Raw genomic sequence first — 15,502 nt, forward strand, 5'->3', positions numbered from 1 at the left:
AGTAATTTAACCTCTCTGTGCTTTAGTTTCCTCATCTGTAAAAGAAGATTGTAGATAATATTCATCTTGTAGGGTTTTTGTGATGATTAAATGAGTAACGAGGTAAAACACATAGAACCGTGCTGGGCACATGATATGCACTTCGAAATGGAAGCTATTATTATTATGGAGTGTTTAGTATGATGACAATTAAAACTGGACCCCCAGTATCCAACCACTGCTCCTTGTGGGGGAAGGGGCTTCCCATTGTGTGGTGTCTCGGGGAACACAGAAACCACCTCCCACTACAGAAGCCTCTCCTTTGCCCCATCCTTGCGTGGCTTGCAACAAGAACCCTGACTTGTACCACCACTGAGTGGAGGTGTGTTGTGGTAACTGTATTAATTAGCTAGGAAACAAAAGAAACTGCTATAACAAAGTAACCTACAAATACTGGCTTAAATATGAGGGAGATTTATTTCTTGCTTATGAAACATCCAGATCTGTTATTCTCAACTTATTGCTTCCTCCTCTGAGTCTACTCCACTTGTTGCCCTCTCCACTCAGCAAAAAGGGTGATGACAACTGGGAAAAAGAGATCAACCAGCTAAGAACTTGGCCCAAAGTTGCACATGTCACTTCCACTCTCATCCTATTGGCCAGAACTTAGTCACTTGGACGATGCAAAGGAAGCTGGGAAATGTATTCTTTAGCAGGGCGGACACGAATTCAGCTAAAACCCTGGGTGATTATTACTAAAAGGAAGTAGGGGAGGAATGATATTGGGGGACAATTAATAGACTGCAATGGTTTTGATATTTTAAACTGCAAGTAACATCAGTCAACTAATTAGCTTAATTGGCATAAACAATAAGTTCATTTATTATCTCCCAAAATTTCAAGAGGTGTGGCTGGGTGCAGTGGCTCACGCCTGTAATCCCAGCACTTTGGGAGGCTGAGGCAAGTGGATCACCTGAGGTAAGGAGTTGGAGACTAGCCTGGCCAACATAGCTAAACCCTGTCTCTACTAACAATGCAAAAAATTTGCTGAGCGTAGTGGCATGCGCCTGTAGTCCCAGCTACTCAGGAGGCTGAGGCAGGAGAATCACTTGAACCCAGGAGGCAGAGGTTGCAGTGAGCCAAGATCACACCATTGCACTCCAGCCTGCACAACAAGAGCAAAACTCCATCTCAATAAATAAATAAATAATTTCAAGAGATGGAAGGTCCCAGCTGTCATTAGATACCAAGGACACGGGGTCTTTTCATTCTTTTCCACCAGCCTCAGCATGTTGTTTTGGTCCTTATCCTTGTCACCTTATGATCTCAAGATGGCTATCAAAGTTCCACACATTATCTGAAGACACAAAAACATTTGGTTCAAGAAGAGGGGCAGTACCTCCTGTATAGATTTCTTTATTTGGGAGAAAATCCTTTGCTGAAGCCTCTTCTCTCCCCATCACACTTCCCATAAAGGGCATCGGTCATAGTTGGCCCATGTGCCTTTGGCTTAGCTACAGAGGAAGCTGGAAAAGTGAGGATCTGGCATCTTCAGCCTTTGAAGATGGAGATGTGTTCTATAAGCAACGAGCAAGTGAGCTGGGCATAGCTATTGGAAAGGCAGCCACAAATGGCTGGCACACTGTGACGCCCACCAACATCATTTTTCTGAATTTCAGTTTAATCATCTTCAGAATGGGGATAATTAGTTCTACTTTGGCAAGTGCTTATAAAAATTAAACAAGATGTTCAACATAAGGGTGCCTGGTGGATAGCAGACACTCTTCATTTGTTCATTTTCCTTCCTTCCACCCCCTAGTCACTGGGGCCCTGTTTGAAATACCAAAGAAAAGCCCTTTGGTCTGAGGGTTGCTATGACACCAATGCCTTGGGCTCTGCAGTCCTTAGGTTTCATTCATACACGAGGCAGTTCGCTTTTTCAAACATAAGATCCTTTATGTTGGCATAATGTGGTTTCTAGCACCTTTCATCAGCCCAGACTACTCAAAGCCTACCCAGAACCAATTCTATTTATAACTCCCAGTTTCCCAAGTTTGTGGCTTCATTATCATAATTGTTAGTGTCCACATAGTTGTCTCTATGGTTACCAAATTCATCTGAGCCACTGCCTTAGAAGTCTGCATGAAAACATATTTACAAGACCCAGGCTTGCTATGGTCAGACTGGTTCTGGCTTCTGTGGCAGGAAACTCAATTTAAAGCCTTTCAATGGCTCCCCACTGCACTTAGGATAAAGATCCAATCCTTAATTCAGCCCAGGAGGCCCTGCATAAGATCCCTGCATCCACTTCCAAACTTATCTCCCGTGAAACTCCCCCTTCTACTTGGTCTCTGCTTTTTTTCTTTCTTTCTTTTTTAAGAAACAGGGTCTCACTCTGTCACCCAGGCTGGAGTGCAGTGGCGTGATCTCAGCTCACTGCAGCCTCCAACCTCCTGGTCTCAAGCGATTCTCTGGCCTCAGCCTCCTGAGTAGCTAAGACTTCAGGCATGAGCCACCACACCTAGCTAATTTTTGTATTTTTTTATAAAGATGGGGGTCTTACTATGTTGCCCAGGCTGGTCTCCAACTCCCAGACAACTGTAATCTCAAGAAACACCAGGAGAGGAGTGAGGTAAGGACAGGAAGGCAGCCAGTGAAAGGTGAGCCCATTTCCACTCTGGGCAACTAGAGCTGAATCCCGCTGGGGAACAGAAGCCAGTGTAGATGACTCAGGACTCAGGCCTCAGACCCAAGCGGCAAGGGACCTGGGTACTTAGACAGCAGTCGTTGACTGAGGGTTGTTCCCAAGAGATGTTACTTTCTCTGTGCTCCTGGCCTGCCACAGAGCAGCAGAGCAGGGGCAGAGAGAGCCCAAATGCAGATGCCAGCTTGACTGTCAGCCATGTGCAGTGAAGGGCAAGGCATCCAGGGGACTGAGCATAGCACTGCCAGTGACTGCCCAGTGGGGATACATTTTGCATTATTCATCGCCATGGTGGCTGCAAATGACAGAAACAAGCTTAACCACAAAAAGAAATTTATTTTAGGTGCAGCTGGACTCAGGGGCTCACACGATGTATCTGGCTGCCTCTCAACATTGCTTTCATCTTCAATGGCTTTATCTCCAGGAGTGCTCCCTTTCTCATGATGAGCTCCACATCAACCAGCCCAGCAACCCCAGCAGAAAGAACAGACCCTTCTGCACTGGTTTCTCATTGCTGCTGCAACAAATTGCCACACACTTAGTAGCTTAAGTGACATTTTTTTTTTTTTTTTTTTGAGACAGGGTCTCACTCTGTCATCCAGGCTGGAGTGCAGTGGCATGATCAGGGCTCACTGCAGCTTCAGCTCCCCCCCACAAGCTCAAGCAATCCTTCTGCTGAAACCTCCCGAGTAGCTGGGACTATAGGACTACATGTGTGAGCCACCACGCCCTGCTAATTTTTTGTATTTTTAGTAGAGATTGGGTTTCGCCCTGTTGGCCAGGTCTCAAACTCCTGGATTCAAGCAATCTGCTCGCCTTGTCCTCCCAAAGTGTTGGGATTACAGGCATGAGCCACCATGCCCAGCCTTAAATGACATTTATTATCTTACAGTTCTAGAGATCAGAAGTCTGAAATGGGTCTCACTGGGGTGAAATTGGAGTGTCAGCAGGGCTGTGTTCCTTTCTGGGGGCTTTAGGGATAGAATCTGTTTACCTGCTTTTCTAGTGTCTAAAAGCTGCCCACATTCCTTGTCTGATAGCCCCCTTTCTCTGTCTTCAAGGCCAGCAACATCCGGTCAGGTCCTTCTGTGTAAGGACACTCTGTGTTGCTATAAAGAATACCTGAGGCTGGGTGGTTTATAGAGAAAAGAGGTTTATTTTGGCTCATGGTTCTGCAGGCTGTAGAAGAAGCACAACACCACATCTGCTTCTGGTGAGGCCTCAGGAAGCTTGCAATCATGGCAGAAGGTGAAAGGGGAGCAGACGTGCCACATGGCGAGAGAGGGAGCAAGAGAGAAGGGAGGAGGTGCCAGCGGGCTCTTTGAACAACCAGATCTCACATGGACTAATAGAGCAAGAACTCACTCATGAACATGCAGAAGGCACCAAGCCATTCATGAGAGATCTGCCCCCATGACCCAAATACTTCCCATTAGGCCCCTCCTGCAACATTAGGGGTCATATTTCAACATGAGATTTGGAGGGAACACACATCCAAACCATATCGCCTTCTCAGGCTGCCATCTCCCCAGCTCTCTCTCCTGCCTCCTTCTTCCACTTTTAAGGATCCTTGTGATTACATTAGGCCCACCCAGCTAATCCAGGATAATCTTTCCAAAATCTGCTGGCTAGCAACTTTATTTTTTTGAGATGAAGTCTTAACTTACTCTGCCACCCAGGCTGGAGTGCAGTGGCCTGATCTCTGTTCACTGCAACCTCTGCCTCCCAGATTCAAGCAATTCTCCTGCCCCAGCCTCCCGAGTAGCTGAGATGACAGACATTGCCACCATGCCTAGCTAATTTTTGTATTTTTAGTACAGACGGGGTTTCGCCATGTTGGCCAGGGTGGTCTTGAACTCCTGACCTCAAGTGATCTACCCACCTCGGCCTCCCAAAGTGCTGGGATTAAAGGCGTGAGCCACCACCACACCCGGCCTCACAACTTTAATTCTATCTGCAACCTGAATTAGCCTTTGCCATGTGGCCTAATATATTCACAGTTTCCAGAGATGAGAATAGGAACGTCTTTGTGGATTGTTATTTTGCCTGCTACACTATTTTCCCCCAACAGTTCTAGCAAAAATCCAGGATCAATTTTCATTGGTCTGCCTTGGGTCACATAACTGTTTCTGAACACACCACTGTAGACAAAGCAATGGAAAAGACTGATTGGCCAGATCTGGTCATGTGGAAAGGGGAGGTGGGGCCAGCCCCATTGGAATTCACATGGAGAGTGGAGAAGGTGTGGCTCCCCAAAGGAAAATCTGAGTGGTCTTACCAGGAGAAGGGATAATGAATGTCAGGCAGGCAAAAGTCCGAGATGCTCACTACAGGTCAGCAGGCCAGAATTTCCTGTTGTGGGAAGAAGATGATACATGTTTAGAATTGTAATGTTGTAATGTTGAATTTTAAATTAAAAGAAAATTTCGGCACTGTTCTGGGTGGTAACAAGCCTCCATCACTGCAAACCTCCAATAAATATAACCACATACATTGCCTAGTGCACGACTCCAAAGTTGCAAGAAAAATCGGACAACTATTACAGGCATGAAGACGAGCAGTGATAGGGAATTAGGCAAGAGTACAGGGAAAAAAAGCAAGAAGTGATTAGGAGAAATTTCAGCCTCCTCCATCCACCCTACTCCTAGAATCCAGCTCCAGAACATTAGATTTCCCTTTATATGAGTGTAGTGGGATAATATATTTTTAATGATGATTTTTTAAAACTACATCTTTATCCCATTACTGTTAAAACATACTAGAAATGATTTGGTTAATTTGTGAATAACAGAAAGACTCACAATAGCAGTGACTCAAACAATCTAGCAGTTTATCTTTGAAGTACAGAGACAGTGGGGCCAGGCCTGAAGTGGTACATCACGGAGTTAGGAACCCAGATTGCTGCTGTGGGGTTGCTCTGCTGGGTTCAGTTTCTACTCTCAAGGTCTCATGGCACAAAATGGCTGCTGGAGCTCTGTCAATCATGACTGCATTCTGGCTGGCTTTAAAGACACTTCCAATAAATTTCATGCAGTACCTATGCTTATATCCATAACCATTATGCTACATGCATCCATTTAACCCAGTGGTTCTCAAACGGAAGAGATTTTGCCTCCCAGGGAATATTTGGCAATGCAAGGAGCAGGGAGTGTGCTGCCATCTAGTGCGAAGAAGCCAGCGATGCTGCTAAACATCCTACAGTACACAGAGCATCTTCCTACAACAGTCCTTCAGTCCAAAATGTCAATAGTGCTGAGGTTGAGAAACCTGGTTTATCCTTTCCGAGCCTCAGTTTCCTCATGTATCTAAGTGCTGGGAACAGAGAAATGATCAAAACAGAGAAAATGATCAAAACACGGGACACCGGGGAGGCTTCCTCAGATTAATTATACAGGACTCATGAGTTCTTACGGAACTCAAATTTGATCAATCACGTGAAGGTTTTACAAACTAAGGCACTACTTAGGGGACAAATCTGTGATTGTTTCAAGTCAGCTGAGTAGTGTTCAGTGACAGTGAAGCAGGCAGAGCAGGGATAAAGGACTATTTGCAATAGTTCAAGCCTAGTATTTGGGAACCAGAAGGGAAGGGATAGTGCAGTACCCCAGAGAGGGTAACCGTGAAGCTGTCACCATCCTTGAGCCACAGGGGTGAAGGAAGGAGTAAAAGGAGAAAGTCATATAGAGAAAAGGTTGTTTGGAGAGGAGCAAGGAGCAATGCACTAGGAGACAGAAGGCCTGGGTCACATAGTCTTGCAGAAGTCCCCAAAAGCCCTGCCTATCGCTCGTCACCTCTGCCCTCCTCTCCTATCTCTCTTCCCCTCATTCTGCTCCAGCCATCCTGGCCTCCCCGCTCTTCCTCAGACACACTCCTGCCTCAGGGCTCTGGCGCGTGCTGTTTCCTCTGCTTGGAATGCTGGTCCCACAGGTATCCTTCTGCCCATTCTCTCACCTTATTCAGGTCTTTTGCCAAGTGTCACCTTCTCATTGAGGACTTCCCAAACCACCTGATTAGGAATTGGCACACTGCCATTCCTCTTGCAACTTTGATCCTCTTTCCCTGCTTTATTTTTCTCCATACTGTTTATCATTATCTGGTACCTTACACAATTTACGTATTTATCTTGTATTGTATTGTATTTTACATATTGTAAAATATGTAAAAAATGTAAAATCTGTCATCTGTCTCTCTTTATTGAATGTAAACTCCATGGAGACAAGAGTTTTTCTCTGTTTTGATCATTTCTCGGTTCCCAGCACTTAGATAAGTTATCAGCATAATAAATACTCAATATATACCTGTTGAATTAATAATTAAATGTAAGAATGAATGAATTTATTCATTCATAAAATTAATTGTTCATGAATCTCATTAATTATTCATGAAGTAATTGAATCAGTAAACCACTCCTCTTCCATGTGAATCAGAACTGACTCATTAGCATACTCCACCAGCTCCCAGCCTGGCCAATGAGACTCAATTCTGAGACTTTGGAGAGAGCTCTTTGAAAAGACAAGCTCTCTTTATACCAAGGAAAATAAACTGTGAGGATGTGAGTCTGGGACTACCCAGTAAACCTGCCTGAGAGGGAACCCAAAATAGAAGAAGCAGAGAATTACAGAGATCTGATGAAATCATTTAACCCTGGATCCGGCCATGCCTGAAGCAGAATTTTAAAATATATGTTAACCAATAAATATATTTTTTTCTTAAGCTGCTTTGAGTTAGGTCTCTGTCACTTGCAACTGAAAGCATCCTGACTGCCAGGATGAGAGATGTGGAGCAGAGACGATTTGCAGACCAACGAGAGAATCAGCCAAATAGCAGACATGGGAGAGAAGAGCACAGATCCTGGGAAATAAATACATATTTTTCTATGCCCCTGAGGTTTTGTGGGAATCTTTTGTTGTTGTTCTGTTTATTTGTTGTGTAGCAATTTTGTGGCAGCAGTTAACCATGACGAATACCGTGGGGCAAATGGAATCTGTTTGGCCCAACATCAGCCTTCCCAATGACTGAGTCAGGTTTAGAGGTGCTCTGCTACTCTGGGCAGGATGTAGGACATGGGACACAGGGGAAGCTTTGTTGAGGTTGTTTGTGTCCTAGCCAGTTAACTTGATATGGATTCTGGTGTCCTTTGGGTTGTGTCCAGTTTGCTAACACCTTGTTTTTAAAACATAATATCTCCTGCCTCATTAAAAAAAAATCAGGAAAGTTCACATTTCCTATAATGAAAAATATTAGCATCGGGCCCACATTCCTACCTAGCCAGCCTGCTGAGCTCCACCCAGCTGTCCCTGTTAGTCCTTTTTTTTTGGCAAGGGTGGGGGTGGGGGGTGGGGGCAGGGTTTCGCTCTATCACCCAGGCTGGAGTGCAGTGGTGCAATCTCAGTACACTGCAACCTCCACTTCCTGGCTCAAGTGATCCTTCAGCCTCAGCCCCCTGAGTAGCTGGGATCCCAGGCACAAGCCACCATGCCCGGCTCATTTTTGTATTTTTTATAGAGACAGGGTTTTGCCATGTTGCTCAGGCTGGTCTCCAACCCCTGAGCTCAAAGCGAGCCACCCACCTCGGCCTCCCAAAGTGCTAGGATTACAGGCATGAGCCACCCCATCTGGCCCCCTGAGAGTCTCGACCTGTGGTTGTCAAACTTTTTCTGTAAAGGCCAGATAGTAAATATTTAAAGCACTGTGGGCCATACCATCATGTCTGTTACAACTACTCAACTTTGCTGTTGTAGTGCAAAGGCAACCATGGACAATATGGAAATGCACAGGCATGACTGTGTTCGAATAAAACTTTATAGACAAAACAGTCAGCTGGTTGTAGCCTGCTGACTTCCGCCCTGAATGTACAGCCTTCAGCTTGCCACAGTCCTCACCACTCCACACTGCCTTATGCCCGGCTCACTTCCCTCACTTATAACACCTCAGTGGGCCCTGTAGGCATATGAATTTGCAGCCTCTAATCTAAGTTCTTTTTAAGGTTAGAGTTTGGGGAACAAAAAACAGGCAGTCTTGTAAGCTGGCTGCTTGGGTGAACAAGAGGAAGGTAAAATCCTTCAACAATTATGATTTAGCAACTAGTATGTGCTAGGTGTAATTCTAGATGTTTATCCTGAACCACAACACAGAAGAGATACAGAAGAGAATACAGGGAGATTTAAAAAAAATTCCTGGCCAGGTGCGATGACTCATGCCTGTAATCCCAGCATTTTGGGAGGCCAAGGCAAATTCCTTGAGCCCAGGAATTTGAGACCAGACTGGGCAATGTGGCAAAGCCCCATTTCTACAGAAAATACAAAAAAATTAGCCCAATGTGGTGGCACACGCTTATAGTCCCAGCTACTTGGGAGGCTGAGGTAAGAGGATCACTTGGGCTTGGGGTGGTCAAGGCTGCAGTGAGCTGTGATTGCTCTACTGTACTCCAGCCTGGGCAACAGAGCGAGATCTTGTCTCCAAAAAAAAAAAAAAAAATCCCACTCATAGAGCTTCATTTTAAGGGAGAAGACAGAGTAAACAAATAAATGAGAGATATAATGTGTTAAGGATAATAGATATGTTCCTTATCTTAATTGTGATGATGGTTTCACGTGATGGTTTCACAGGTGTAAATGTGTGAAAATTTGTCAAACTATACGCTTTAAGTATGAGCAGCTTATCACACGCCAACTGTGCTTCTGTTAAATTAAGTTTAGCCTGAAGCTGCCTCCTTACCTATTTCTAGTTCAGCCTAAAGGTTTCCCCGTACATGATGAACTATGACCTAACTAGATGTGTAAACAGACTACAACTTACCCTTGCACCAGTCACCAAGTTTTGGCCAATCAGTGGTGGCCAATTGTTCAAACTGTGTTCAAATAAGACAGATGCCAAGCTGTAACCAATCCAGTTGTTTCTGTACCTCACTTTCGTTTTCTCTATGTCACTTTCCTTTTTCTGTCCATAAATCCTCTCCAACCATGTGGTAACACCTATTCTGGTTCGGGGGGCTGCCCAATTCACAAATTATCCTCTGCTCAATTAAACTCTGTTAAATTTAATTGGCCCAAAGTTTTTCTTTTAATAGTTCAGTAAAGCTTATATATATATATATATATATATATATACACACACACACACACACACATATATAAAGAAATGAAGAAAAAAACAACTGCTTATCTAGAAAGATACCAAAACGTAACTAGGCTTTTGAGTTTTGTTCCAAATATGTATTATTTTTAACCTATGATGTTCTTTAATGTGCCATATATTGCTATTTAAATAAAGAGCTCCATTTTTGTTTTTATCTTTAAAAAAATATACAGTGTATCAGATGGTGATAAGTACAACAGATAGAAATATGCAAAGAAGAGATATAGAGAGAGTTGGAAGGGGGTTATAAATGGTAAATGAGAAGACAGAGAAGAACAGTAATTAAGATCTCACAGTGGCCGGGTGTGGTGGCTCACACCTGTAATTCCAGCACTTTGGGAAGCTGAGGCGGGCAGATCACTTGAGGCCAGGAATCCGAGACCAGACTGCAACATGGCGAAATCCAGTCTCTACTAAAAATACAAAAATTAGCCAGGCGCGGTGGCAGGCACCTGTAATCCCAGCTACTTGGGAGGTTGAGGCATGAGAATCTCTTGAACCTGGGGGGGCGGAGGCTGCAGTGAGCCAAGATCGCGCCACTGCACTGCAGCCTAGGTGACAGAGCGAGACTTTGTCTCAAAAAAAAAAAAAAAAAGAAAAGAAAAGAAAAAGAAAAAAGATCTCAAAGTAAGCTGGGTGTGGTTGTGACTATAACAGGTCCGTTGCTTGAAGCAGGGCAAGTCAACACACCAATACAGAGGGTTGCGGCAGAGAAAGAGTTAAAAAAAATCTTAGGGCAGCTGAATGAGGAGACAGAAGGAAACCTCAAATCCACCTCCTGGAGGAGTTTCGGCCTTGGGATTTTAAGGGTTTTGGAGTGGGCTGAGGTGTAGGGATCGTTGTTTGGTTGAAGAATGCAGAGTGAAGTCACAGGACAGGGAGATAAAGAAATTTTGTTCTTAGGCTGATTCAGTTCCTCTGTGGGGGTCTTCAAACTGGTTGGTGTCTGCCAGTCCACTGGAATTCAGGATCTGAAGAACATCTTAAGCAATTCCTAAACAAAAAGCCTTATGATGCTAAGGTCAGAAATCCTATCTATAGAAACAATGGGGATGCAAATGGCAGTATCTAGTGCCACATGACTTTCAGTTACAAGGAAATGGGCCAAAGGGCAGTCAAATTAATGCTTAATTATAACTATATTTCTGCCCAGAACCCAGCATTTAATTCTCGTTAACCCTATGAGGACAATTTCATGGTGGCACATGCCTATAGTCTTAGCTACTCAAAAGACTGAGGCAGGAGGATCACTTGAGTCAGGAGTTAGAGGCTGTAGGGCACTATCCTCATGCCTGTGAATAGCCACTGCACTCCAGCCTGGGCAACATAGTGAGACTCCATTGCAAAAAATACAAAATAAAATCTCAAAGCAGAATCCACTTACAAAACAAACTCTAAATGTGCAAGTTATACTCCCTTTCTCAGCCCTAATCCAACCTTCCATCGTGCCCTCCCCTCCTCACTCCTGCTAAACTTCAGGGTTGCCGACAGCTGAGTTTAAGCTCCATGCCCTGCTACATGATTCACAGCTGAAGCCTCCTTCTGGGTCTTGCTGTCTTCATCCTGCCTCTTCTGATCCATCCCGACAGTCCCAGGGAAGTGTAGTTGTTCCTGGTCTGTTCCTCATTAGCTGTGTCAAAAGACAAAATCACAAGTTTAAAGATCTCAGTTGGCTTTATTTGCAATTCTAAAATTGGGCAACACTTCGTTTCATCAAATAGAATAAATGTTCCAGTAAGCTGAGAAGCAGAGGCTGGCTTTATGAAGACAGAGAAGGACTGAAGGAAGCAGAAACAAAGAACAAAAAGTATATTAGTTACTTTAGAGCAATAGAAAAATAACTGGTTAACATCAGGTTACTTCAGGCTACCTTTTTTGTGTAAGGATGAAAGCAGAGGGAACTTCATCATCACGCTGATTGAAGATTTAAGCTGGCTGCTTATCTCTCTCCTGATTTCTGGAAAGGTCAGATAAGATAGCTTAGGTTCAGTGACCTGGAACTCTAGCATGGGTGACTCCATTTTGATTTTCAGTCTGTTCTGTTGGGGACTAGTGCAGGAGCTTAGTCCCAAACAATGGCTGGTAAGGTTGCCAGATTTAGCAAAAACAGCAACAAATAGTATGCCCAGTTAAACGCGAATTTCAGATAGACATCAAATAATTTTGTAGTAAAAGTATGTCCCATGTTTATCTGAAATTCACATTTAACTGGGCATCCTGTATTTTATCCTGTATTTTATCTAAATTCTGTGTCACTCCCCAAGAAATCAACTTGGGTTCTGAGGCCATCTATAAAAGGAAGTTTATTAAAGTGGCTTTTTAAGGGAATTTTTTTTTTTTTAAATCAGAGAAACTCCTTTTTCCATCATGGACCCCAAGCTAATGAATAGGCTTTTTAAATAGTGAGTGAGAGGTTTACAACACTTAAGAGACAGACATTGGTGAGAAGGGCTTTTCAGCAAAGTCCTATAATTGCCGAATGGGTTCTTCCTGCTCTCTGCACAGACAAAACCAGTTCACTGAGACTGCAGTATTGCAGTAGAGAAAGAGTTTTATTAATGCAGAGCTAGCCAAGTGGGCTAGGTGGAGTTATTCCTCAAATCAGTCTTTCTGAAAACTTCAGAAACCAAGTTTTTATAAATACTTTGGTGGGCAGGGGGTTAGGGAATGGGTGCTGCTGATTGGTTGGGGGGGTGAAATCATCGAGATATGGAAAACAGCCCCGTGCACTGAGTCTGCCTCTAGATGGGGGCCACAGGACCAGTCGACTCATGAATCTTTAGTCCAGGTGGGGTCAGTTGGTTGCCAGGATGTGAAAGTATGAAAAACATCTCAAAAGATGAATCTTAGGTTCTACAATAGTGATGTTATCTACAGGAGCAATTGGGGAAATTACAAATCTTGTGACCTCTGGCCACATGACTCCTGAGCAGTAAGGTATTACCAAAACTACACCTGCATTTTAGCATAATTCAGGCCCATCCCATAATCCTAACCTCATGGACTTTCATTAATTTTACAAAGGTAGCTTCAGTCCCTGAGCAAGGAGGGGGTTAGTTTTAGGGAGTGATTATTATCATCCTTGCTTCAAAGTTAAAATATAAACTAAACTCCTCTCATGGTTGGCTTGGCCTATACCCAGAAATAAGCAAAGACAGGTAGCTGGTGAGGTTAGAGTCAAGATGGAGTCAACCATGCCAGATTTCTCTTGCTCTCTAATCTTTGCAAAGGCATTTTCAGTCCCTTAAGATCACATTAAATTAAAGTTAGATATCATCCTCACCAATTTCTCAGCTTCTGATGGTTAACTGTTCAAGGGTCAGAGGAGAGATTCAAGGCCAAGGGTGATAAGCCTCCCAGTGTCCATGTAGATATAACCTAATCTCTACTTTCTCCTGGAGATGATCCATCTCCTTTTTCTAATCAAGATAATTAACAATAATGAAATGTGTATTCGTTATTTATCACTGTATAACAAATTATTCCCCAAATTTAGTGGCTTAAAGAAACAAACATTTATTATCTCATGTCTTCTAGGATAAAGAATTTAGCATAGCTAAATTCTAGCTCTGAGCAAGAGCTTAGAATCTTGCAAGGTTGAAATCAAGGTGTCAGCCAGGACTAGAGTCACCTCCAGGCTAGGCTGAGGGAAGATTCACGTCCAAGCTCACCACAAGCTTGTTGGCCAGATTTAGCTCCTTAGGGCTGTTGATTAAGGGCTTTAGTCCCTCACTGGCTATTGCCTGGAGGCATTAGCTATGTGATTCAATAGCTTCGCTCCATGTGGGCCTCTCCGTTGGGAAGCTCAAAACATGGCAGCTCAAAGCCTTCATCAGAGCAAACAAGTGAGAGATCTCGAAACTGAACAACACAGAAATCACCATCATTTATAACCTAATCCGAAAATGACATCCACCACATTCTATTCATTAGAAGTAAGTTGCTAAGTGATACTTCTAGTGACATCTAGAAGAGAAGAGGATGCCACTAGGCCACGAATACCAGGAGGGTCTCAGTGTAATCGGACTTTTTATATGAAGGCTCAGGGATCCAGGCACCAGTATTCCAGTGACCCAGCCTCAGAAGTTACAGTGTCACTCTGCAGGCTACTGATCAAACCAGTCACAAGCCCACTTTTATTTCAAGGGAAGGAACAACGAATTCTGGAGCCATGTTTTCAAACTGCCCCAGCTATTATTATTTTTGAAACTGTGCAAGGATCCCCTGGTTCAGAGGTCTTACGGATGCTGTCATCTTTGCTGAGATACCTGCTTGTGCCTGCAGCATGGAAGAATGCCTGTGTATCCACCTGTACGGTAGGGGTCGCTGTGACTTTGGCTGGTGAGGGTACAGCTACTGGTGCACGTGCAAAGGTGCCTATCTGTGAACACGTATTGAGAGGCTGGATGAGGCTGCGCCCATGTGAGTGCTGGGCTTGTACGTGCATTTTTGCCTGAGTGAGCATTAGTGGCGGTGTCCCCAGCCTACCCCTTTCCAGAATCCCAGGCTCATAGCCAACTGCCCACCTATTTCCACATGGATGCCTGCTGAGCACCTCAAATGTCACACAGCCAAGACAGAACTCTGGATCTCCTTTCCCAGCCACAAGCTGCCCCTCTTCCAGTCTGTAAGTTCTTACAGAGCATATATATGTGATCTGCCTACTTTTCTCCAAGCTCACCACGGTGACATGAGCCCAAACCAACTTCTCACCTTGCAACAGCCTCCCAGGTGGGAAGGCTGAGTATTCTGGCCCTTAACCAGTTAGAACTCCCCAGTTATCTGTCCTGCTGATGGGGTTGAAATCTACATTCCTGACCCTGGCCCACCAAAGCCCCTCCCTTAGCCCCCATCTCCCTCCTCTCTCCCTGTCTTCTCCTCTGCTCCAGACACTCTGGCTTCATTTCTGCGTTTTTCGTACCCCATAAGCTCCTTCCCACCCCGGGGCCTTTGCCTTTGCTGTTCCCCCTGCGGGGAATGCCGGATCTCTGCTCAGATATCCTCTTCTCAGATCAGCAAGCTAAAGCAGCCACCTGTGTCTGCCTAACCCACCACCGTAGTTTAACTTTCTGCCTGGTCTTTATCACTAGCTGATATTTCTCAGGATCCTTTAGTTACTTCTTTTTCGTCTTCCCCTCCTAGAATGTAAACTCTTCCCCTCCTAGAAGGTAAACAAAAGACCTGTTCTGTTTTGTTCTTCGGCCCATCCCAAGCCTAGCGTAGTGCCTGGCATGTGGTGGTGTCCAAACCCAAGCGTGGAGTGAATGAGGGATCAATCCATGAGAGAGTGAGCGGCTCCAGTGGGTATGCGCGAGTGTCTCACTCGGTGTAGATGTGTATGTTGTGTGTGTTGTGTGTGTGCGCACGCTGGGGAGGCCAGACAAGTGTGGACCAGTGATTGGGGCACCTCTTCCCTGCAAAGAGGCCAGGGGAAGACAGTGCGTGTGGGGTCTTCTACCAGGGAGGATGGCTTGCTGGTGTGTCCCCCCCAGGGGAGGACTACCAATGAAGGGGACCCGGGAGATGGCGGGTGGGGGCCCCCGGGAGGACAGTGGGCGAGGGAGGGGGTCCTTGCCAGGCCTGGGGCGGCCGGGGGCGGTCCTGGGCTCCCCTCCGTCCCGCCTCCAGGCCTCGGGGCCTGGCTGGCCGACGTGGCGTTGGCGGCGCTGCGCGCGGGAGGGC

This window comes from Pan troglodytes, chromosome 21 (genome assembly GCF_028858775.2).
Source record: "Pan troglodytes isolate AG18354 chromosome 21, NHGRI_mPanTro3-v2.0_pri, whole genome shotgun sequence".
NCBI lineage: Eukaryota > Metazoa > Chordata > Mammalia > Primates > Hominidae > Pan > Pan troglodytes.